Genomic DNA, 25,555 nt, shown 5'->3' on the forward strand with positions numbered 1-25,555 from the left:
TGATACGGGGACTATTTTCTGATGACAACGGTTTATTTTTCTTCTAAATCAATTTCTTTTAACTTTAAAACATAGACTTGCCACCATACCTTTTTCAAAAAAACCTTTTGTTTATCATTTATTTCCATATTTCACACATAATAGCAGACCTCGGTAAGCATACAGTGGTGGCCAAAGTAAAATAAAATGCTGTCTATGCTCACACTGATGTGCAATGTCTAATATAATTTGTATTGAGATGGACAGTACTGCTTTTTAATTGAATCCAAAAGGCGATCTGGGGCACTTGTTTGCAATACTTTTAAAAACAATGACAATTCACACCAATGTTCACTTTTTTCCCAGCAGGTTTCATAGATATGTCGTCCATACGAACCCTGGCCCTTAGATACATAAATTGCAGCACACCTAATATTGCAAAATATGGAACTTGCATAATGCGCACTCACATTTATGGAGAATTAATTATCTCTTTGATATCATGCATGAGACGTCAATGAAAAATTACCTGAATCAGAGAGTTAATGAACCTCTCGCTACCTGTATATGCTAAGTAGGTCAGCTATCTCATTTCTGAAGGGAAAACAATCTTGTGTTTTGACAGCAGAGGTGATAACGTCCTCGTTATGCAAATAGAGTGGGCCATTACTAAAGAGGTTTTTGATGTAGGAGATTTCTGAGTAAGTTTTAAGCCTAAATCTTATTCTAAAAATCACACTCTCCGTGAAAGTGCTTCAAAAATATGCAAAGAAGCAAAAAGTTATTGATAACCATGCTCATGTTTCCTTTGCATATTTATAACTGTCTCACTGCTACTTGTTCCTACTTATCATAATGCAAATTCTCACAATTAAGAGCCCGTGTACAATGTGTCTTACTCATGCAAAATAGATGACACGGAATGGTTGTCATAAAACATGTTTTCAACACCCTTGGGAACAGGCCTTTTTTCCGTACGGGTTCTCAATTATAAAGCGCTGGGACATAATGCGCGTGCACTAAAATTGGTCACATGACCACTTCGAACACCCAGCAAACCCGGAAGGACTAAGGGTATGCCACCACTTTAGCTTGCTGCTCGTGCACCATGTGGTAAGTTCCATACATCTGCCTCAGCATGCTGAACATATATCAGCCATAATGTGCAAAAATGCGCACAAATAATTAATATAAACATTAGTAAAAATTGTAATGGCGTCCGCAACCCCGTTGTATGATTATGTACTCCAGTATTAAGCTATATGCATAATTTCTGTGCATAAGACCTTACTCGTAATGCCGCTTTTTGTCTATTTTAGTTATATACATTTGACAGTGACGGAGGCAGGCCGCGCGCCACTGGTTGGCCAGTGGACAGGACATATTCAAGGAGCCTCGGTGGACCAGGTTGTGTCTGACCTCTGCATTAAGGCATAAAGAGCACAGCGATTGCACGTGCATATCCCCACCACTTTCAGCGTGCGGGCTTGAGTTTCCTTTTCCTTTTCAGATGGTACTCTAACAGCCAGCCTCATAAATTCCCACAATGCATTATGTAACACTAATCCCATGTCCTGTCATTAAATCCATCAGCTGGCGCGGAGTCAAAGCTACTGGGGGAGAAAAGCTGTTGCATTCATTCTCTGCCTGCTCTTCACGTCTCATGTGTTGGCCCTCCAAAGAATGCAACCTAAACATAATCAATAATCTTGTGTTTCAGCCTGAACAGAAAGCCCACATGAATAAAGGGAGCTCTGGGCTGCTAAAGTACCGGCTCTCCTAACCTAAACATATGTCTACAAAGTGTCTTGGAACGGCTGAGCGAGAGACGCACCCCAGCGGACAGCACAACATGAGCAGATATGAAATACTGGGGTATTTGTTGAATTTAGCCACTTCACTGCATCTTCCGGACATTTTCGCTGCTCTGCGTAGCGAACGCCACTGCCACTCAGCAGACGCACACGCCACACAGTGGACGCAACACACATGATGTCGATAACTGACTGCGCTGTCACACGTCTGTGAGCCGGCTGCAGCGCCTGCACCCATCGCCACCGTCTTACCTTGAGAGCAGCAAGATAGAAAGGGCATCTCTCGGCCTGCTTGGAGCAGCCACGGGAGCCTAACAGGCTTTGTGGTAACCGTAAGCCAATCCACTAATCCGCCGCCCATGCATATGGAACAATTTCCTTCCCGCGCGTTCGGCTGCGGCCGCCACTATCGGCTTACAGCGCGCGCGGCCTGAGCTCCTGTTCTCCCGGAGGTGGAAGGTCAGCGGGGGACAGCTTAGAGGACTGGTGACAAGGGCCAGAAGAGAGACGAGAGCCGCTTTGCAGATCACAATTCAGGAACTCTGTCGGCATCGGAGGAGTCCTGCACGGAGAGGAGGCCGGCAAAGTGCGGGGAAACGACATTCGTCACTTTCCGCGCTATTCTCAGTTCTGCATTTCAGACCGAGCTTTTTAACAACCTAAACGGCAGAAACCACCCGTGCAGCTGCTCTGCTAACTCTGGTGACCCGAGCATCTCCGCGCATTTATTATTTATTTTTAAATTAACACAACAATCATATTTACCATTGTAACGGTTTCACTGCCTTAAATATTATGTGGACTACAAGTGCAAAATAAAATATAACTGTATTTCCATGATCGACTTTATATCTACCGACTTCACTGGCTTCGAAACCACGTGGTATTAAAATATTTGGTTAACTGGAGTTACTGAAACTAGAACTGACTGTGCTTTCAAAATATGTTTGATGATGAATACAACAGCATTATTTCCAAGTGCTCGCATGCTGTCCCCACCTTTATTTTCCCTGCTTCTTTTATTTGTCCCCGTTCACTAAACGATTAACAACCTTAGCTAAGTTTTCTAGCTGGTTTCCCTAAGATATCACCAGAACAAACAAAACAGAAAAGCTTACGAAAAGCCAGCTAAAGTTGGGCATACATTTCCGTACTACAGTAGTTATCAGGTAAGTGTTCAGATGAAATTGCCAGATACATTGATTTTCCTTAAAACAATGCAAGATGGTGTCTCCTCACCTTTCCGTCCCCCACTGCCCTCAGCAAATGTTCGAGTTTGGTATTGTTTCCCTTCTTACAGCATTTCCCATTTTAAGACATGCCGCCCCCTCCAGTATGCATGTGTAATATTCAAGCCTTGTAACCAAACTGATCCTTTCTAAATATGCGGCAACAGCGTTTGGTGGTCTTCTAGTATTTGTGTGGTACATATTGTCAGAAAACAAGGCCTGACTGTTGCCCTCTCTACCAGCGTCTTTGACAGTATGACCGCCCATTTACCAAAGCAGCGGATGCCATCTCATACAGTGGGCTTGAATCAAATTTTGAAACCGATTTGCTGTGAAGGCAAATCCACAATATCAATTAGAGCCTAAGTAGTCTTAGCAATTTTAGAGAGAGCCAACCAAGGGTACATACATAAGCATTTGGTTGCAGTTCACTCGAGTCCTGTTTTATAACCAGTTAGTCCCTACTTCTGAGAAGGAACTGTCTTGTAATGGATTGTTGTCACTAACCTATCATAGGCCGTCCGCTTATCCCTATTCTCGTCTAGGTTATATGGTCTGGGTTTCCTCCTATACCAAATAACGAGTAGGATACGGTCATTTAGTGGGAATGAGCACGTTCTCCTGAGATCTGTATGTAACCAGCAATTCAAAGGTTAGAATCTTGATCCTGTTAAGTATTAATAACAGCCATTAGAAAGAGACCGCTTTTGTTGGACAGAAGCACACTTTACTTGGGTGGCAAGACATAATTCATTTATTTCTGAGAGCTTTGTAAACAGACAGTTCAAAAATATGCACCGGTTTACTGGCCAGTCACACAGTCAATCTTTAAACACCAAATAGGACCAGAATCAGATTATCTCGAAGCTGAGGCGCATTCAAATTCTGGCCCTAAATCTTCAGTTAACGATGATGTTCACTTCTCTTTCTCATTGTTAGTCATTGGTAGAAATTTTCTGATGTTCTTCCTTTCTTCTGCTTCTCCCTATAAAGTATTCCTTGACATCAGGCATTGTAATTTACTGCAATCTTAGTTTTTCGCCTTTTTCCTTTTCACTGGCTTCCCTGACTTCTTTTTTGTATGTACTTAGATGGAACAGCTGAAGTATGGTTGACGGGTTTACACAGCTCCTTTGCTCAAAGCTGCATGAGCCTTCCCACCCCATCAGGTTGGAAGCTGTTTTGACTATTCAACTGCCTGGTTGGATCCCAATCCTTATTCTGCCTTCAACAGATATTGGTCACTCAAAGGGGTCATGCCTATCTGGAAGTGGCACACCACATGTTTTGGGAGTACTAGAAATAATGCTCCAGTGTGTTTGATCATGTAAGGAACGTCTATGAAACAACATTAATATTGGTGGTTGTCTGTTTGTTCCTCTTTGCATTACATGACGTACGGTAAATTTCAGAATATTTGCGAGCCTCCGCTGGTTTTACAGATATGTTTTCTTTGCAAATATCTGACTTCTAAGAACAACATACAACTGTACACACCTCTCTGCTACATTTGCCGAGGTTTGAATAATACAAAAACCACATGCGTACATACAGTTGCATAGTGAGTACAGTTAGGAAAGTGACAGAACAAAAACAAATCGGTACCTGACACATTGTAGGGCAAGGTACCAATTAGCTCTCTATATAGCAATAAAGAAAAGTAAATACATTTTCAATATAAAAAAAACAGCGTCATAGAGCAACTATTGAGGGGAAAGGAAAAAAGCATAGTGATTTACAACTGTCAAGCTTGGCATACATGTAAAAATTACTAGCATTAGTTGAGGTAGAAACAAACGTACTTGAATGCTTGACATAACTAAACTCACCATGTCTGTGTGTCCTTAAATGCTGAAGAGGTTATAGGTGGTAACAAAGAAATAATCTGGTGGCATTAAATAAGTAGGTCTCTCCAAAGATAACTGAAGGCGATTTCCACTAATAAGATTTTGATTTTAGACAACAATCTTTTAATCTAGATGTTCCGGCATCACAACATCTTGAGCACCTGCCTGAGAGCAGATAGCTGAAGTGAGAGTTATCAGTAAACAAGCAGTGCTTATTTTGAAAAAAATAAATAAATAGGTGCAGGGGCCCTGTCACTGGCCGGTTGTATAGCAATCGCCAAGATGGTGGTCCTCCCGAAATTCCTTTACCTCTTTTTGAATATCCCCATACCACTAACTGCCCACTTTTTTCATAAAATCCGCTCCCTGATCATATCTCTCGTCTGGGCTGGCAAGCAACCCAGGATTGCATACGACATCCTAACTCTCTCCATGTCGGTTGGCGGCATGGGCGCTCCCAATTTCAAACTTTATGCCTTAAGTGCCCAGGCCAGCGTCTTACATTTTTGGATTCACCCCTCCCCTTACTCCCCTTATCAGCCGCACGTCGGGGTCGAGGCTGAACTTGCGGCCCCTTGGTCGCTGAACACTGCCCTGTTTGCCCCGGCTGTTCGCCCGCGGGCTGAGGTGGACACGGTCGAGACACTGCACTGGGCCTGGCTGGCACTGCGTCGTCTTTCCAATGTTCCTACGCTATCAGCTAACGCTAAGCCGATTGTACGTCATCCTACCTTCCCTCCTCTCCAACCATCTGGCATGTCCAAGCACGCCGCCCGTCTGGAGTTGGCGACACTGGCGGATCTCTATCCTGGAAATACTTTCTATTCACTTCCTGCTTCCTCTGGTCCTCTGGACACTTTGCTCTTTTATCAGCTGCGGGCGATCTGCAGGGAGTTACATCCCACGCTCGCCCAGCCTCCTCCTTCGATGCCCACTCTCGACTTCATATCTTCCTCCCCTACTCCCCAGAAGCTGGTGACCAAACTATACGCAATTACCCTCTCGACCGCCACCATCTGCACTCATCGCGCCCGTGTGGCGAGGATCTCAGTGTGGACATTTCCCAAGCCGACTGGCTCTATTGCTGCAATCAGACAAAAAAATGGTCTCCCAATTATCGCCTCTGTCTTATACATTTCAAATAATTACACAGGCTATATGTACCCCTGCCCAGCTACATAAACTGGGACTCATCCCTGACGATAGGTGCCTGCGTTGCTCTGCCCCTGCCGCAGATTTCTCTCATCTGGCTTGGTTGTGCCCTAGGGTGTCTGATTTCTGGCGGGAGGTCTGTGCGGCTATCTCTGCGATCACCTCCACGCCGGTTCGGACCGACCTACCGTTGTGCCTGCTGGGCTTTGTTAAATTTTGCCCGGATGCCTCTCGCCGATTGGTCGCAATGCTGCTCGTTCTTGCGCGGCGTAGGGTGGCCATGTGTTGGGGGCGCAGACCGGCGCCTGAGTTTGCCCAATGGCTTGAAGATGCCTCTAGGTGCCAGACCCTACTATTTGAATTCTGGGACATTATGCCTGCTAGATCTCGCCCACACGACATATGGGGCCCCCTAGTGACGTACCTTCACACCCGTTCACACCCGAACCGGACTGCCTCCCCCGCGCTCCCTGCCGGCACACCGCCCGTGGCAGCCGCCGGTGCTGGTCAGTAGCCATTTCCTCTCCTGTCCCCATCTCTCTCTAGCTGGATCTGCTCCTTCCTCTAAGGTGCTGACATCACATTATGCATCTATGTATAGCTCAATGGTGCATTTGCCATATTGTACAGGACAATGCCTCTGTCTGATCGGTTTATCTCAATTTTTGATGTACTCCGCAAATGATCTATTATGTATGATGCTCTGATTTGATGCAAAATTGTATTTTGGTAATGCAGATTTTTCCAATAAAGGTTTTGAAAAGAAAAAAAAAATAGGTGCAGGGGCCCAATACTTTGTTTTGTGCCCGAATGCCGGGGTTGCCGAATACCAATGCAGACTAGTCTTGATTGCACCTCCTGCCTATGTCCACCCAACCCCACACTTCCTGTTTTTTTCCTGCAAGCTTGCAGGTTCTTTTTAATCCCCGTTCTTCACCCTTTGTCACTGAACTCTTATCTTTCTCTTCCACCTTCTTTCTCCCTTTTCTGTCACTCTCTCTCTTGCACTGGGTCACAGAAGATGATAAAAAATAACTCTAGTGACCAAATGTAGGTGCAGGTGCCAACTACCTCCAGTCACTGGCAAACATTATGGGCTACTAATAAAAACAATGAATAATGATGGAATTCTCGATAAACTGATTCTAACCATCCAACAATGTTAACTGTCACAAGAAAAAAATAAATGTGTTGATAATTCTCAATGTCTAACTGCCCATAAATTTCAAAGACTGGCAGAGGCTAGCTGAGGCCTCCAAAGAATGAAAAGCATCAATAATTGGCAGCCAGCACCTGTTACAAGAACATCAAACATAGGCCAGTTGTTTGGCTCACAAATCCTTTGATGCACTATGAACAGATGCACTTTTTCCATTCAAAACTCACCGACTTTACCTACAGAAGAACGAAACTTCGTGCCCTTTTTCTGCAGCAATAAAACATTCTCATGAGTCACTCAAATACTAGTCAAAACTTCTCCAAGATTAAAAAATGATGGAGCACCAAACATTGTGAATTTCTTTGAAAACCATGGAATCTCAGGCAGCAGGCCCAATGTGTTTTTGTAAGAATTCATACTGACTTTAATGAGAAATTTAGAGAAGCATACAAAAAAAAAAATTGCGAAACAGCCAGATGTATGACAGCACACTTTACAATGATGTTTCTCAACAAAGAGTGGTTGACCGTGATTTGTTTTTGCAACATCAGACAAAAGCCGCTCTGTTGTGGTGACCTCTTCTATGGTTAAAAGTTTGGCATTTGAAAACTGACTAGCGAGGCAAAGGCATTAATGCCAGTTCAAGTAAAAGCTCATGGTAACAGAGGGTGCCAATCATACAATCATTCATAGAGACCCTCTCGCCACTACAAGTCGAAGGACCTTGACAGAATGGTAGGAAACATGCACAGAGTGGTCAAGGAAGGATGTGACGTAAGCAACCGCAAACAATAAAAGGTGTAAAGGTGCTTCCTTCTCTAAACTGTTCCAGAAACGCAAAATGGGAACCAAAACTCTTCACTTCCTACTCTGGCACAACTGCCTGAATCAGTTCTTCTGCTGTGCAGCTCCGCTAGTAAAGATTTTTGAGATTGCTTTTTGAGATACAGACTCCCAATAACCGTCAATCCACACTATAAAGGGGCAGGATAATGAAAAAAAGCACATCATTATTAATATGATAAAAGAAAACAATACAAAATAGTAAGAACAAAAAAAGTTAGGGCAAGGATTAAAAAACATGGAAGGCGAAGGTGTCCGTTCATCTCAGTAATGCTTTTTAATCAAACATCTAACTTAATTACAAGAGCAGTTAGAGAAAAACTATGGCTCAAGTTGCCTAAAGTAAAATTGAACTGCAAATTGCAGGGTTATAAAAAATAGAAATGTAAAAGGTACATGCAATGCAGCCTGAAATGAAACTGGGCGCTTGGCTTCTTAAAACAGATAATAAAGCACTCTAGGATGAAGCGATAACGTACACATTTATTGAGCCTGTTATGAGTGAATAAAGAATGCTTAAGAGCAAGAAAGACTTCTAAGAGCATGCTTCAAGGCAAGGAAAGCTGAAAGGATTCAGAAACAAGAGAGAATGTGAGATCGGGATCGGATCTCTTCTTTGCATCTCGTTGCCAGTTACTGGGCAGCACACAAACAGTGCTCGCCACTGTAAGGTTTTTGTGAGCACACAACTGCACATCAGATGCGTCTGAGTCATCTGCAGGCTGCAGTCATGTGCCCACAAGACTTTGATGTACAAACGAGGCGTGCCCTTCATTTCCACACCACATCTGAATTGGGTTTTGAATTCATGGGCAGAGCGCGATATTGCAGAGACGTGGCATGGAATATACCCTAAGCGGGGGCATCTGAGCTAACCATCTGGCAGAGAAGACAAGAAAGATAAATACCTATAGGATTATACGAATATGCAAACATGGTCATTGGCTCTACTCAAGCAGAGGATTCTTATGTTTACTTTCTCAGGAAAGGGGTTTCAGTAAGTGAAACTAAAGAAATCTTAGGAAACTGCGACAAATGTGTACAATACGGTTTTGCAAACAAGACCATTAACAGCCACACACCAGCAGCGTTTTGAAAAAAGGGGAACTTTAGTACAGTAGAGCAGGCAGAGCTGGTATGATGAGCTAAAATGGCCGCAAGCTTCAAGCTGCAAAGCAGCAAGTTTGAGGAATCAAAAAGTTATTGACAATGTATTCATAGAACAAATACATTCCTATAATCATGCTGCATACATTTGCATAATTCAATACATTACAACACTAAAGACCTTCCTCTTCAAGTAGCTCCTAATCCATGTCAACCCCAGAGGTGATGACACTAAATGCTATTCTATCTTGTGCCCTTGCCCCTCTTCTGTTCTCGTTTCGTCTACACCCATCTTTGTACAGCAATCCCATGGTTTCTAGCTGTCTTTGAAATATACAAATCTCATACATACATACATGCTCCTTGTAAACCCAACAGCCTCCAAATTACTCCTTGACCATTTCCACTTTTTTCAGAGAGCAGAGCTATGAGGCCTATGGGTGCTTAAGTACAAAGAGAATTGTATCCATTTAGCATGTATCCCATAAAAAATGGAATTTGCTTCTGTGTGACCTTGAGGAAGGTCACATTTTAGTCTTAGACACTATTATTGCTCTATGACCTTGTCATGTGTTTGCTTTCAATAAGAGTACTGTTTCTGAGTCCACGATAAACTTTTTATTGAAAAGCCAGCCGCCAAAAGTTGCAGCTACAGACCAAGTAACACTGAATACATTTTCTGGTTGAAAAGAACATCACTGGTGGCAATCTTCAGCTCAATGCACAAAGGCATTCGTCTATGACAAAAAATAGTGGTTCACTGTGGAATCAATTAGATAAGTATTCATAAATTATAAATGTGCGAATCATCCAAAATGTACTTAACACCAAACAATAGCATCTTAATAACATCTGCATACTCAATAAATGCACTTTAATATGTTAAAAAATATATTCAGCAAAAACACTGGAGTTCTCCAGAAGATGACTACAGAGTACAACAAATGTGAGGAAGTGACAAATGTGTATCCTGGTGAACAAGCGAATGAAGACTAAGACGACTGCATGCAGGAACATGGCCTATGAGCTGAAAATTTGTATAAGTCAAGGTTGTTTTGAGGTTTTGGGTTAGTTAAAAGTCATGATCAGGACTAGGGCTGAATTTTAACGCTCATAAAAGAAGGCCAACGGGTCGCGGAGAACAGAGTTCTGGTATAGAGAAGGCATATGGTAGGGAGATAGAAAATGCTAAGTGAAAAACATCTTGGTCTGTGAGTAAGGCCTTCACAGTTTCACAAGAGAACATGGTCTGCATGGCTGAGCAATGTGGAATCCTGGTGACCCCTTCTGCTCTCATAATGCTGCGAAGGTCTTGCTCACAGAACTAGCTGTTTTTGCCTTTTGTTTTATTTCTCACTACTGCAGGCCCTGTTATACCAGAATTCTCCAGAATTGTTTGGCTTACGAGTGCTCAAATTCAGTCCTAGTCCTGATGATGATCTTTAACTAATATAAGAGGTTGAAACGCGGTTGAATCCGATACATTTTGACTCACAGACATGTTCTTCTATCAATCATCTGAGTCTCGAGTCACTTGTTCCCAGTAAACACACTTGTCCCTTCCTCATATTTATTGCACAGTGTGATATCTTTCAGGGGGCCCTCATTTGTTTTTAGCGAATAAGCGTTTTTCAACATTTTGAAGAGTATGCATTGAGTATATAGGTATGATCAGATACTATTGCTTGACTTTTGACTATTGAGTACAATTTGGATGATTCACACATCCATTAACTTATTAATACTTATCTAAATGAGCCCACAGTAAACAACTGTTTTTTTGTGATACTGTAATTTACCCTTAGTTCCTGACTGGCATAAGGGGTAACACCTGTGTTGCCTTATTTTTCAAAGGCATTCATCAGCATGGCAAGTGGTACTTCTGTGGTAGAACTGTATGTGCCTTTGTGAATTGGACCCACAACATTGAAACACGAATATAATGTGAATATTTATAAACAGTACAAACAAAAACACCTGTTCCCTCTGTACACTGTTGCTTATAGAGACAATACAGGGCATTTCACCCAGGCATTTATGAGTATGTGATTGTACTCAATAGCACTACTTCACCTACTCGTAATTGCGTCTGTGAAAAGGCCCCACTGTGTGACAAGTCTCTGTTTGTCACAAATAGTGATTTAAACAATGGATCTGGATATAACAGAACAAAACAATTTCCATGCCCACACTTGGTAAAAGGGAAAGCAGGGGTTTTCAAAACTTCCTTTAGCCAGATCATGGAAAGAAGACCCCCTTTCTCTCGAAAGAGACTATCATAAAGATAAAGCTCTTCAGAGAAGAATCAAGAGTAGAGTCTGGCTCTTTCTTTCGAATGTATGGTCAATGAATTAACAGTACTAAGCCCTTATATTTTCACACTCAGTCACTGCCTTCATCGTTCTTTTGCTGTCCACAGCACAACACAGTGAGAGCAGACTCAAAGGCCCAGCTCTCTGGCTATAAATGAGGGCTGCATGATAGGCCTGGAAAGGAAATAGTATTTCCAAAATCAAACCATTACCCCCATACATATTGAGGCCCAGGCCCAGCTAATTGTAACGTTGCACTCTCCATCCCATTGTTAAATATGGTCCCAGCCACTGCATGTTGCACAGAGCTTAAACGTGACACTTAAGGACTAGGCCCCCTATTTGAATATTCTTTCCATTATCAGAGCCACTTCCAGCGTCCTACCTAGGCTTCCTATGACAGTTAATTGCACCACAAGTCGTAATAACTGTTGCTAACATGCTGCATGGTAACATGGGTCATGGCGCCAGAGATTTCAGGAAAGCTTTCATTTACTGGAATAAAGAGTTCAAATAAAGCATGTTACAGAGGCAGACAAGATCAGAAGCTTATCTAACTTGTCTGTGTGCTAGGAGACAGCTGCAGAGTTAAAATGCAAACATGCCATAGCAGTGCTTCTCTTTACAGTGGCCTCGACAGCTGAAAGCACCACTTTCATGTTCCCATTGCCTCAAAGGGGGATGCAATGTATGCCAAGTATGCAGGCAGCATTCCAGAGGCAGGGATGCGAGGGAGACCCTAACAATACATGCATGCACTTTTATGAGCTGAAGCTGCTTGCCTTCACATACCTGTGCTGGCCGCGCCTGATCCTAGTCAGGGTAAGTCAGGGCCACACCATAAATTAACCTGTGCTCACTCTCTGGTAGCTGGGTACAGAGCAGGCAGGCTTAACTTAAGAGGCACTGTGTCAAGGATTTGTGCAATACAACAAACAGTGAAAACACTACTAAAAGAATTCAGCTTAGAAAAATTGATTATGATTTTATAAATAAAACAGGACTAAAATGACAAAACAATAATCAGAGGACGAGATATAGATTTTTAAGGATTAAATGCAAAAATAGCGCTAAAAGAGATCATTGGTCCTGCTTGACCTGGACAAAGTCAAGAATTCAGGCCGACTGCGATGGAGCGCGGGCTGTTTACAGGACCCAGAGAAACACTACAAGGGAAACACACCTGCCTATACACTTGGATACATATACGCCCAAAGAGGGGTCAAACTGATATAGGACAACACCGGGGCTGACACACGGACAAATTCAGAACATGAATACTTTGGTTACAAAATTTCCATTGATTGTATTATAATTGTTCAGATAATTCATCAATTAATGTCAGAATTCACATAATAACTGGATAAATATACCATGCAAAAGGCATATAGGTCCCACACAAGGCGATCAACATAATCAGTCATACCAACATTCATTCATACTTCAACAGAAGACCCTGCCTCCATCCACAACCGGGAGGATACACGAGATTCTACCACCCTATCCCTTTTGGCTGCTGATCATTTCTGACTGCCTTTTTAGCTATTTTGTATGATCATTAGACTATTTTGGATTGTAGTTGATGAATGAATGAGTATGCTTCTGTTGCATTTTGCATTGTATATCCATCCAGTTATTATGTGAATTCTGACATTAATTGATGAAACAGGGGCCCATTATCGGTCTTGACTTCATGGGGCAACCCAAAAAGTGCGATGGTCTTCTCTAGGACCGGCTGTAAATGAGCGAAGGACGTAGATGGGATCACTTCGGCTATGGGGTATTTTGTATAGCTGTCAATCAGCACAGCCGTTACCCTGCCATCCGGAAAACTCCCGAAGTCAAGACTTGCACGTGACCATTATTACCGGGGCCAGATGTTCTTGGTTGCTTGTGAGCTGGCATGGTCTGCAATTTCTCACCAGGGAATCTACGGTGGCTTCAAGCCCAGGGAACCACACCTTCTCCCTCATTTGTGACTTCATTCTCACGGCCCCTTGGTGTCCTTCGTGGGCTAGGATGATGGTGCGTTCTTTGAGAATTGCCGCCATGATGATCCAAGATTCTCCCAGTATCACCCCATCTGCAGCTGCGCTTAGCTCATCCCGCACTTTCCAGAACTCCTAGCCAGTCTCTCTCTGTTTCATTCCATCTGTTGGCGCCGTGAAGGAAGTCTTCCCAGGAGCCTCTTTGGATGGATTTCAGCACTTTCGTGAGCATGGCATCTGTGTTAGTTTCCATCTTGATCTCGTCTATAGTGAGAGCTTGCGGGCAGGCCCACTGAGACACCATGTTGATGTATTCTTCCATTCTAAGTTCCTGGTTGCCGCCTTCTCCGGCCGTCTCTGGTGGGTGTTGTGACAGAAAGTCTGCCAGGTTTTTCGGAGATGTCAATGATGCTCCTCTATAGTTGCTGAATGTATTAAAATGTTGTTGCTGACATTTAGCACTCCCTGAAGTCCTGATAGAACTCCTCGGATAGTATTCTGGAAGATATCTGCCGCCGACGATATGCCAAAGTTCAGCCTTTTGTAGTGCTGTAAGCCTATATGGGTTGAGAATGTAGTGATTTACTGGCTCTCTTCGGCCAGCCTGAATTGGTGGTACCCTTCGTTGAGGTCCAGCTTGGAGAACCAGCGGGACCCGTTCAGATCAGCCAGACTGTCACCGACAGTTGGTGTCAATTGCCTTTCACATTTGATTGCCTGGTTGGGCAGGCGCATGTCGATACATAGCCTGATTTTGCCTGGCTGTTTTGGTTTCTCTGCTATCACCATGGGTGAGACCAAGGGTGTCAGCCCGGTGATCCTTTCCATGACCTCTTGTTGCTCAAGATTGTGGAGTTTTTGCTTGATGAGTGGCCTGAGGTGGAAGGGTATGCGTCGGTGTCTCAAGGCAACTGGCTTCACGGCCTTGTCTATGTGTAGCTTTATTGGGGGCCTCTTTATACTTCCAAGTCCTTTGAATCATTGTGTGAAGAGTTCTAGAACGTCCTCGGTCTGCAGGGCTTTGACTGCGTTGGCGAATGTAACCAGGCCAAGATCTTCGGCTGTGTGGCTCCCCACTAGGATGTCGGCCTCTCTGTCAGCCACATGGAATGCTGTGGTGATCTCATGCCTTTCCGACTTTACTTGTACTGTACCTTTACCCTTGAGAGGTAGGGGCGTTTGGTTGCTGAATGTGAGGATGTGGTCAATGCAGGTCTTGGATTTATTTGCTTGTATTGTTGGCACCCTATCACATTAACAGACGCCCCGGTGTCGATCAACGCGGTGACCTGGGATACGACGATTTCGAGGGCGCACGTGGGTTGTGGGCGCCACTTCTGTTTGAGGTCACTGGCAGATAAGATGAGGTAGAACTCGCCTTCCTCGTCCATAGAGGAGTCCTCTAGGTGTTGTCTTTGCCGCATTAATGTCCTGGGAGTCTTCGGGTTTTCAGGATCCTCGAGCGACAGGTATTTTACTGACTTGGGCAGTGGCTGTCTCCCACGAGCCCCTCGATTCCGTGGTCCTCCACTGCATGCAACTGGATGCCCTTGTGCCGGACATTCTTCTTGCAGGTGCTCATCTCTTTCGCAATACGTGCAGCGTGATCCTTGTATGGTCTTGCTTGGCCACCGCCCGCGGGCACCTCTGTTCTGGGTACGTACGGCATCTACTCTTTCCGTTTTGACCATCACCGGTTTCTCCGCCTGCTGAGTTATGGTGATATCCATTGCTGTTACTCTGGCATCAGATAAGTCATGGGATCGTGCCATGATGAGGATTTCTTCAAGGGTAATCCCTGGTTGTCGCAGGATGAGAGTCCGGAGGCTCTTGTTCTGGCACTCTTGGATTACTTGGGCCCTTACCTCCTTGTTCTGGTCGTCGGATGTACATGTGCTGGCTAGTTCACGTAGCCGTGCATGGAAAGCGTCCATTGACTCTCCTTCCCGCTGGCATGCTTGGCGCAACTTAAACCTTTTGTTATCTGGGTTCAGTTGAGAATCGAAGGGTGTGTTCAGGGCCCTGACCGCTGTGTTGTAATCATTAGGCGCGCCCGTGTTTGGCAATTGAGCAAACAATTTGTATATCTCCTCCCCTGCACAGTGCAACAGTAGGGATCTCTTGACTGTGCCATCTGTTTCCCACGTCGCTGTGAAGTAGTTGTCCAACCTGCTGATCCAGATGGTCCATCTGGGGGACGCTGTAGCAGGGGCTATGAGCTGCCTGAATGGGGGCAGTGCGTTGATTTATGAGTGCTGCGACATATGCTGCGCCTACCTGGGGCCCTGCTAGTTGTGCCAGTGGTGGGTTTTGGGGCGCTGCTTGCGCTGCCTGGTCCATCATTGTGACACGTGCGCCTGGTGCTGTGTAGTTCTTGCTGTGGTGCTGTGAGGATGGTGGTACTCTGAGGGTTTGCGAAACTCTTGATTCTATTGGTGTTAGTCTTGTAACTCCCCCTTTATTTTCATTTGGCAGTGTCACAGCCCCTGACTGACTGTTCTGCTTTCCTTCCCACCAGCTCACCGGCATGTGAGGGCTGAGGAAGGACAGTTTGCTTCACTGCGCATGTCGTGGGCAGCGCTGGAACAGCTGTGGCTCAGGGGAGCAGCAGGGGGCGCACAGCGCGTGCGTCGCCTCGTGATAAAGGCAGGCTGCTACCGGCTCGTCGCCAAGAGCTCTGGGCCTGTTTTCCTGCACATTGCAGCAGTGGGACGTGGGCCTTAGGTAGGGAAGGCAGGCAATGCACTGTACCTGCTTGAGTGTGCGATGCGACGGCACGCTCCAGCAGTGATGCGGGACCTGATTAGAGGGATCAGGCGTCGCGTGGTCCCTCGGCTTTCTCCGATGCGACCCTGGTAGTCTGGTTGCTGCTGCTGGGGGCAGAGGAACGCAGCATGCAGTCCGCGCACGAGTCTGCGGCGTCGCTCCTTACTCCGCGGGACCTTCGATCAGGGGGGAGGTGTGATACAGGTATGGGGGTGCAGAACGTGGCTGATAGACGCCCACCCTCGTCTCCAGTGTAATGTCGCACTCCCAGGCACGCAACCTATTTGCAGGGAGCAGTAAAGGTACACAGCCACACACAGTGTAGCTCTGGGCCGGAAGTCCAGAGCTACCTCCGCACGTTTATTTAAGCTCTCTGGCCACACCTGTCTAGCGAGTGATACAATGTGTGGAGGCCCTTCCGGGCCAGGGGTCACCAAACTCGCAGCAGCTAGACCGCTACAACCAATACAGAGTTCTTAAGTCCATCAAAGTAGTCTTTCACTCCCCATTTCTTTTGCCAAAAAGTACCTTACTGTTATTCCAACTCGCTAGGCCATTTCCGCCTGCAATGCAAGCCATGGGTCAAACTCGAGGCACGCAGACAGGGCATCCATTAACTCAAATCATGTGCCCGCGCTCCATCAACACTTGCATTTTTCTTCAAGTAAGGAGGTTGGTGGCACCACAAAGTGGAAATAAGGAACACAAGGGACAATGGTTACCCCAAGAAACACACACAGACCTAAAAAACACAGCTAAAGGCCATCACGTACACACATAAATTACATATACAGGTAAAAAATGACTTAGTTTTCAAAAAAAGATTGTTTGGTTTCACTCCTTCCTCTTAAGTACTGTTCATCTTGTGGCGTTTACATATCAGGTACTTATCAAGAAAGTTCTGGAAGCATTTCTGTGTGCAGTCAATACTCTACACATGCTCAGGCACATGCGTGTGTAATAAGCATGGATGTAGCCGAGGTATGATGATTAAGTAGGTTTATTAGCGTGCAGCATGGAGAGCAAGGGTCGCGCTCCTGTGCACATACTTATGTTTCGGGTGTGTTTAATAGAGAAATAAAGCATTATAGTAACTCTGGATGATATGTAGATATGTTTCGCATCAGATGTGCACTAATTGTCATACAGTGCATGGAAACGAGTAATTTACCTCTATGCAGAAGTTCCATCTTATTTGCAGCATACCAAGCGACCAAAGAAAACCTGGCTTTACTTCAAACGTCTGATGATAATTTGGTCTTTTTTTTAAACAGAATTAAATGTGGTCTTCCGACAGCAACTATCAAAGGAGCCCTACTGACCCGCTGGTCTCACGGGCCTCTAAGGCCTCAACACCCGGGCCTGAGCGAACTCTTCCCGCCTGTTTTTCATCAGGTGCACCGCCTTATGCCAATTAGTAACTTCTTGCGAGTTTACAGCATTTCGCTAGATACCAGTTTATAACATTCGTTTTCATTTGCAACAAGGATACATCGCAAAACTGGATAAAACTGGGGAAAACTCTGCCCAACAAGGTCTCGACAATGGCCCGTTCACTTTGAACATGACCTACATATGCTGCTCGAAATTTACTTTAGAATAAGTAATATATTCATAACAGTCTCCGTTTGATTCCGCGTGTTTCTTATCAGAATATTCATTAGGAAAAGGATACTGTAATGCTTTTAACTATCGCAAATCTGATGTTCAAGCCACACGGGTGAAGCACTCGAGGATGGCACACGAAATTACACACCCCCTTCCCCCACCCCTTTATTTTCTGCTTCATTTTGTTCACGTGTATTCGTGGCTGAACTCGAAAACAATGCCCGGGAGCCTCAGGATTCAGAACGTGCCACTCCAGGGAGGGGGCAGAATTACAGAGGCCCCCCAAGGGGCCACGTGAACTCCCGCTCGCAGCTGGTATTAACACCTGCCTGGAAATCCAACCTCTCGCACGCCTTGAAGAACAAATAGGAGGGGGCGTATTTGAAAAATTCAGATTTCACTCACGGGTGAGCCTCGCGAATGGTGCCAAGGTGAAAAGGAGGCAGAACAAATCATAATCGTGCGTTTCATTTATGTAGCGCATAATCTGCCATGAATATGGCATAGTAGAGCTTTCCCGTAGTTATGTTTGACATTTCAAACACAGTCAATTTATGCAGCCTTATTACAAAGCGCTGTAAAGCGGCACAAGCCGTGGGTAGCGCTTTAAAATTCTCAGCAATAAAAATGCATTAAAAAACAACTGCTTGTTTCTTGGCATTTGAGGGACACCCTTTGGGTAACTTCTAGGACTCGTTAGAAAAAAGAAAGAAAAAACGAGACCTCTCTTTGTAGAAGTAAGCAATTAAATCAGCCAGGTGGTGAAAACAATACAATATGCATTTTATGGAATTGAATAGTCTATAATTTTATGTGCACCTTTTTAAGTTTACATGAACAGTACACAGTATAGCAAGGATGTCCTGAAACCAGGTGTGTTTAAGGAAAATAGCCCCTTTGATGGCATAGTAAAATGCAGCAATTGTCAGAGTAAAGTGGCCCACGGTGCCATTGCACCTTCTGTACCAATGTTTGCAAAGCTTCTGACTTAGTACACATCTGTGCCTACATAGGCAATATGTGCACAGACTAATTTGAAGATAATCACATTGTTACAAACGAGTAATCTTCATTACCCCGATTAGAGGTCTTCCTTGTCCCAGTCCTTAAAAACTGTGGATTATGCCCTTGCGGCAGACATTGCACACTAGTTCCTTTTCTGTTATCATTATATATATATATATATATTATCACAATTATTCCTTGTTCAAAAGAATATAGTTCAGGACACACCGCAGTGCTCAAATGCTGTTTATTGCAGACACGATAGCCTCAGACCGACGCATTTAGCCTTTACGGCTTTCTCACGGTAAGGCAAGACATGTTACACTTCCGTATTCATACAATCGTGATCTAGACATAGAAAGAGGATCTGCATGATGTATAACAAAAATACATGGGCACTATCTTTTACTGGTTTGAATCCCGTATTCCAAAGGCATGATTTGTCAATAAAGTTTTGTTTGCCAAACTGCAGTTATAATCTAGTACCGTTTAAAATATTTTTGTGCAAAGAGTCAAATATTCGACTTGGTGCAAACAACGCTTGGCTATCTGCATTTTACTTAAAATGCCCATTCATTTGAATGTACTATAACTGCAATGTGTTGCAAAGCTGCTTACTTAAAACTGTAACCAAAACCAGTACAAGTCATACTGCAATTTTGAACTGTGTTCATACAAGTAATTTACTACTGCAAAGTATTTATATGCTTACCTGCACCAAGCTTGCTTGGTTCTAAAAATAAAACAACAGTATATTTTTTTATACCTAGAGTTCAGTTCTTGAGTGTGTGAATTCATTTGCTGACTGAGTATCTACATCAAATGCTTAACACTGTCCTCTGATACTGCCTTACTGCTCGACCAAGCTACCACTTTAGAGAGTAAGGTTCTATCTAACTTTAACCTCTGCCAAACCTCTGGAGACCCTTGGACTCTATACACACTGTACCTCACCTTGGTGCAGTATATATAAAGCCAGTTTCTTACAGAGTCCAGGCTGGACACTCGCTGTTGGTGTTTGCTGCAGGGTGTACAGTACCCTGGGGGTTTGTACTACATGGCTCTGGTCGGTCCTGGTGTTGTCATGATCAGTGGGGAGACACATCTGACCTTCCAGAGTATGAGCACCTTCTCCTGGTCGTCAGTGGCATCGGTCGGGCCGGGGAGCTGCAAGGAGGTGGACCGGACTCTGCTTGTCAGTGCCTGCAGACTGCGGAGGAGTAGCACCTCTACTCCAAGGAAGACTTTCAGTGTTTGGTGAAGCTGGCAAGCTATCCAAGGCTTTGGTAGTCCTTCAGCTCGCAGGACAAGTCACGCTGTCGCGATTGTTGAGAAAGGGCTGAGAATGGCAGGATTTTTCACCAAAGTCTCTTTTTCATTCTTCTTGTGTTGATTCATTGAATCTGAAGTTCTGGCTCAAGGGGTGCCATAAAAAAACCTCAATTTAGAGGTGCCAAGGGGAGTACCAGGTAGTAGCCAATGGGCTGCCAGCCTGTAGGGAGACTACACCCTCTATATGACTACTTCCTGTTGGAAGGTGCCATAACCCTGACCCTAATAGGCTAATTTCTCTCCAACACAAGATGAAGGATTCTAAAAAGTAGAGTCCACATCAGCTGACCCACCCTTGGAGTGGTGCTGGATGAATGTGGGCATACCTCCTAATCTAATTTTCCCACTGGTCTTGCTGCCAAAAAGTGGGGTCAGGATAGGGGGGTGGGCACCTGCACTATCCGAAGAGGCCCAGGTTCACATATCAAAGGCGGCAGGGTCTTTGAAGTTTCCCCCTGGGATGCTATCCTGCCTGGATGAGGTGTTCACATCTCTGCCCAGAGCAGGCTTTGTTCCTGTCCTCCGAGAGCAAAGGCTGTCACCTCAGGAGGTCAGAAACCTGCCTATGGTGGCTGGCTGGTCGAGACAAGTCAGTAAATGCACTCACTAGTAGTCATTACGTTTTCAGTGTGCATTTATTAATAAATCCAGCACTGGCATCAGTGTGGGTTTATTAAGACGAGGTGCTTGGTACCAAACACCTTGGTGTACAGTGAAGCCATCATGTAGCTTGGGAACTTGTAATGACGAGTGTCCAGCCCATGTACTCGTTAAGGCTTCCTTGTGCACAGGTAATATCTAAGGGTGAACTTAGATATCACCAAGCCATATTCACTCTCAAAGATATGTCCTCACTTGGGTGTAGTGCACCCTACCACAGGACTGTAAGGTCTGCCGTAGGGGTGTCTTACTAGGCCACATGTAGTGTTGTCAGGCATGGCACACAGGGACAGGTACCATGTTGATTCTTTGGTTTTCTTTGCACCAAGACACACAGGCTGCAATAGCAGTTTGCATGAGCTCAGTGAGAGGTCCCTTAGGGTGGCACAATTTGTGCAGCAGTCATTAGGGTTCTCTATAGGTCTATGTACCAGGGCTACCACTTACTAGGAACTTACAAGGGATCCTAAAGGGGTGCCAATTGTCAAACAATCGTACAGTTTAGGGAAAGAACACTGGAGCTGGGGACCTGGTAAGCAGGAACCCAACATACTCTCAGTCAAAATTGTACCAAATACTAGGCAAAAAGTGTGGGGTACTGCAACAAAAACCCAGTTTCCTATACCCACCATTTTAAAGTTTGAAATGTAGCTCTTTAAATATGCCGTCTACTTGTATTATCCATTGCACTATGCAATAGGGTGAACCTTTGCATGGCACCATGTGTGGCATCTATGCTTGAAGATTCCATGGTTTGCTACTCAGCGGAGGCAGCTTCGTCCAGTGCATCAGCCACTGTATGGAAGGAGCAACAGGAAATGTATATGTCCTCAGAGTGGACAGGGGAACAAAGCAGTCTGCTGGAGCCCTAGAAATGTTCATTGTTTAGCTGGAAGCTCAGAGCTTTGAACAGTCGATGATTTGCAAGAACGCTAAACTAGCCAACTCAAAAGTAACAGATGGAAATATGGTGCAGTCAGTGGCTGTAGACAATAACAATTCAGATGAAAGGTAGATTCATAACTTTGGCTTTAGAATATCATATTATTTCTGATGTCTAACTGTAAAAAGGAATACTGTGTGAAATAGGATATGGTGAGTGCTGTGGCTTATGACAGCGAGAAGATCTCTAAATCTTTGGGATTGTCAGAAATCCAAATGTATACTGGATTCCAAGGTATTAACTTGTCTGGTATGTGGCAACCCAAGTTTGGCAATGTATAAACGAAATGGGTTGAAGGTAAGTTTTATAGTGTTATTGTTTTTATTCATTTATGCAAGAGTCGGGATTGGCAATACATTTCTAGGTGTGCTGCAGTTCATATCTCTTTTCATTCCTGGCAGTTTAACACTGACAACTTCCATCAAAGTATATACAATCACCTTTATAAGTGGGGACATGTTACTGCTCTACTGAGATGATGTAAAGCCATTCTGAATGTAGATGTATGATAAATAAATCATCATTTTTCATTTAATCCTAATCATATAGAAAATAGCAAAAGTGAAATTACCAGAATGGCTGAAAGATTTGGGCCCTCATTACAATCAGCTAAGTGTGATATGTGTGTTAACTACTATCGAAAATCACAATTATTACTTTTTTGATAAATATTGCCGTGTCAAACATGCTGATATTTATTGGAGGAAAAATGCCCAATATTGACAGGAACATGCAGATTTTGGTGTTTGCAGATTGGGTGGTATTTCTCGCACCCAATAAATTTCACTTTATATTCCAGGGGGCCTTTTTAGTTATGTGAAGACTCTGTATCTAAGAATGTTGTGTTCATGGCACATGTCATCTTCACAGAAGGTGGGTGTCTGAAACACCCCAGCTGAGAGGTTGTTTATTGCTCCAAGCACAAAGCATTTCTTTTGCTCACAATTTTCGGACATATGCAATCTACTAGTACAATTTTAACACAGCACGTGGGGTAGAAATGGGTTACATCTGCTCAGTAGCGGCCCCTCCGCAATAACAGAGGAGTGTCGCCCCACTGCCTGGCGCAGAGCCATCAAACGAAAAATAAAATAATGCGCTAGAATCGTTTTTATTTTTTGTTTGCCAGCTTGTGCATGGAGGGGCGGGGCATGGTAAAGGGAGGAGGAGTGCTTGTGCGCTCCCTAGCTCCTAAGTGCTTATGCGAGTTTGACCGGCAGTCTCAGGCCAACCAAAACACACATGCACATTAAAGTTTCTCCAGCCCGGCTGGAGAAACGCCCACAGACTCCCTGGTCTAAGCAGGGAATCTTTTCCAACCACTCAGACCAATCCCTGCCCTGCTCTGCAGCACAGGGATTGGCTGGGAGTCTGTCCCAGGGGCTGCTGGGACCCAGGAATAGGCCAGCAGGAGCAAAGCGACGTGGGGGAGCGGATGGCAGTGTCAGGTATGTTTTAAAAATTATTATTAACCTGTTGTATCCCACGCGCTCGCTCGTCCCACCTACCTCACCAGCCTTTGCGGCCACCACTGCATCTGCTATAGCTTAGTGAAAACCGGTGCACTAGTAACGGAGTTACTGACAGTTTGCAAAAGTGATCATAGCTGATCTTTCTAATAAGGACAGTATTTTGCACGAATAACATTCTTTAGATCCCATTATTCTGCAACACCATCTATCATGGCTGATTGAGCACCATTTTATGTATGTGGGTTTATGTTATTGCTAATGATGTAATACTACAGCCAAGAATGTTTTCCGGACATATATGGCTAAAATGATTAATATGCCAGATGTTTAAGCTAAACTCCTTTGAAGTCAACACAAACATAAATGAGCCTGAAAGTATGGGCTGGGAATCTGAATGGATACGTACCCATGTGCCATAAACTCCCCCATTAGCATTTGTAGTGGGTGTGCACAGAAACAATGGCGATGATTCATCAAAGCATTTATAAGTATGGGAAGTGTTTGTATAGGTATACTCTTTTACATTCTATTGCTTCCCCCTGTTAATCACTGCCTAAACATCCAACTCCCTATTAGTAAGAATGCAAAGAGGCAGCAGTCTTTTCTATCTGTAGTAACTGCACATTAAGATTCCCATTTTATTCATTAGGTCTTGCCTGACCCAGCGCATGCGCTGGTCTGGCGAGACTAATTGAGAGGGCTCCAAAAAGTGCTACCAGGCCAGCCTAGAGCTACAGTGCATGTGCGTGGGCGCGCACGCCGCGCTTTACCGTGATTACTTTTACTTTCGCGGCCGCACGGCCGCTTTGATGTTTGATGTGATCGTGATTGCGATCACTCTCACTAGCCAATAGGTCTCGCTTTTGGGACCTTATAAGTATTTAGTTATGCAACTGTTGCATGGCTAAACACTTAAAAGGCGAGACCTATTGGCTATGCCAATGCTTGTTTTTTTAGATATTTGGAAGCCAATTCACAAAGGCATGTAAGAGTGTGTAAAACTGTACTAAAGAAGTACTCATATGTACCCCGAAAGACCCTTGAGAACAGGCACAATGTTAATAAAGAGTTTTTGTCTTTAGACAAGGTCCAAATGTGTGCATTGTGTGATCCTCATGAAGTAAAGCATGGGGGCGAAGCATGCCCAGATGTGCCCTGTTGGAGTGCAGCATTAACACCAATGCGAGCAGCCCCTGCCATGCTAAGCTGGGGGGCACTATTGTCTAGGCCTGATCATCCCAAGGCCTATGTAGAACTCTTACAATGAGTTCCCATTGCTGCTACTGTGGCACTTAAACCAGAAAGGACAGGGCTCTCGCGGTTCCCGCGCACATCTATTGGTGGGAGGAGTTGAGCTGCACCACTGCATTCTGCAAACTGGGCCTCCAGAAAACTGACATCCTGAATGCCTGCAGTGTTTCCTATTTGCACAGATATATTTAATTAAAGTTCCTATTATTTGCGTGACTTGTGCACATTACAAAATATATATTTAGGATATTTTCATGGTGTATAGAGTGCGCTTGCATTAAGGATCTCCATGTGTGTTTTAAATTAGCATTATATTTGTTGAATTTAATGCACAATTATTCCAAATTATAGTGACCTGAATAATAGTAGCCAGCTTTAGATAGTGCTTGAAATAATACATCTGTCGTTTTAAATTACCATAAATAATAGGTGTTACTATTAGCCAATGTGATTTTAGTCCATTTACCAACTTTAAACGGGATTGAGACTTACATTGCAAGGTACAGGTGATGAGACGAGGCGCAGAAGCAAACGAGGTTCTGCGTCTGCACAGAGGTGCAAAATCCAGTTTTGCAATGCTGTCTATGCTCACTCCTTCACTTTATGTTAGCGGTGGAGCTGAAAACAGTGTGGAGCGGAAGTACTGGTTAGACAGCTCTGCTTGTTCTCAAACTGGGCTGTCTATAGCTAGGGCACTAATTCTTGGAGTCACTGAGTTAGCGTATTTGAAGTATGCAAATTAGTACAAAAGCACCGAACAGGATAATGGTAGAACTGTAGCAGGTTACAGCACGTCAGGGCAAGATTTTAACTCACTGAGCCATATTCAAAAATGTTTCAAACGCAATGCATAGAAAGTCATCGCAAGAGATAAGTGATGTTTGTAAACGGGGGAGAGGGTTTTGGGGAGAAAAAAATATTAAGGAAAGGAAAAAGACAATGTGTGGATCTACGTTTTTTGGTGATTGATAGTTTATGACAAAGAAAAAAAAGATTAAGAATGAGATCCAATTAAGAGCATGACAGCCTACAGATGGGGTAGTAGAACAGGCTTTTAAAATGTTACATCGATTCTGGCAAATACCTTG

At 44.2% G+C, this 25,555-nt stretch overlaps 1 protein-coding gene across 21 annotated transcripts in view; it reads right to left on the reverse strand.

Moving 5' to 3' along the window:
• MEF2C (myocyte enhancer factor 2C) overlaps nt 1-25,555 on the reverse strand; it is a 545,031-nt gene that overhangs the window by 236,482 nt on the left and 282,994 nt on the right. For 2 of the 21 annotated variants that reach the window (XM_085632443.1, XM_085632434.1), the window contains exon 1: nt 2,046-2,361. The exons of the other annotated variants lie outside the window; for them this stretch is intronic. The gene's annotated coding sequence lies outside the window, so the exon portion shown is untranslated. Of the gene's footprint in view, nt 1-2,045; nt 2,362-25,555 lie in introns of those variants that run through there. 21 annotated transcript variants of the gene reach the window in all.

Source organism: Triturus cristatus, chromosome 2_1 (genome assembly GCF_964204655.1).
Source record: "Triturus cristatus chromosome 2_1, aTriCri1.1, whole genome shotgun sequence".
In the NCBI taxonomy this organism is placed as follows: Eukaryota; Metazoa; Chordata; class Amphibia; order Caudata; family Salamandridae; genus Triturus; species Triturus cristatus.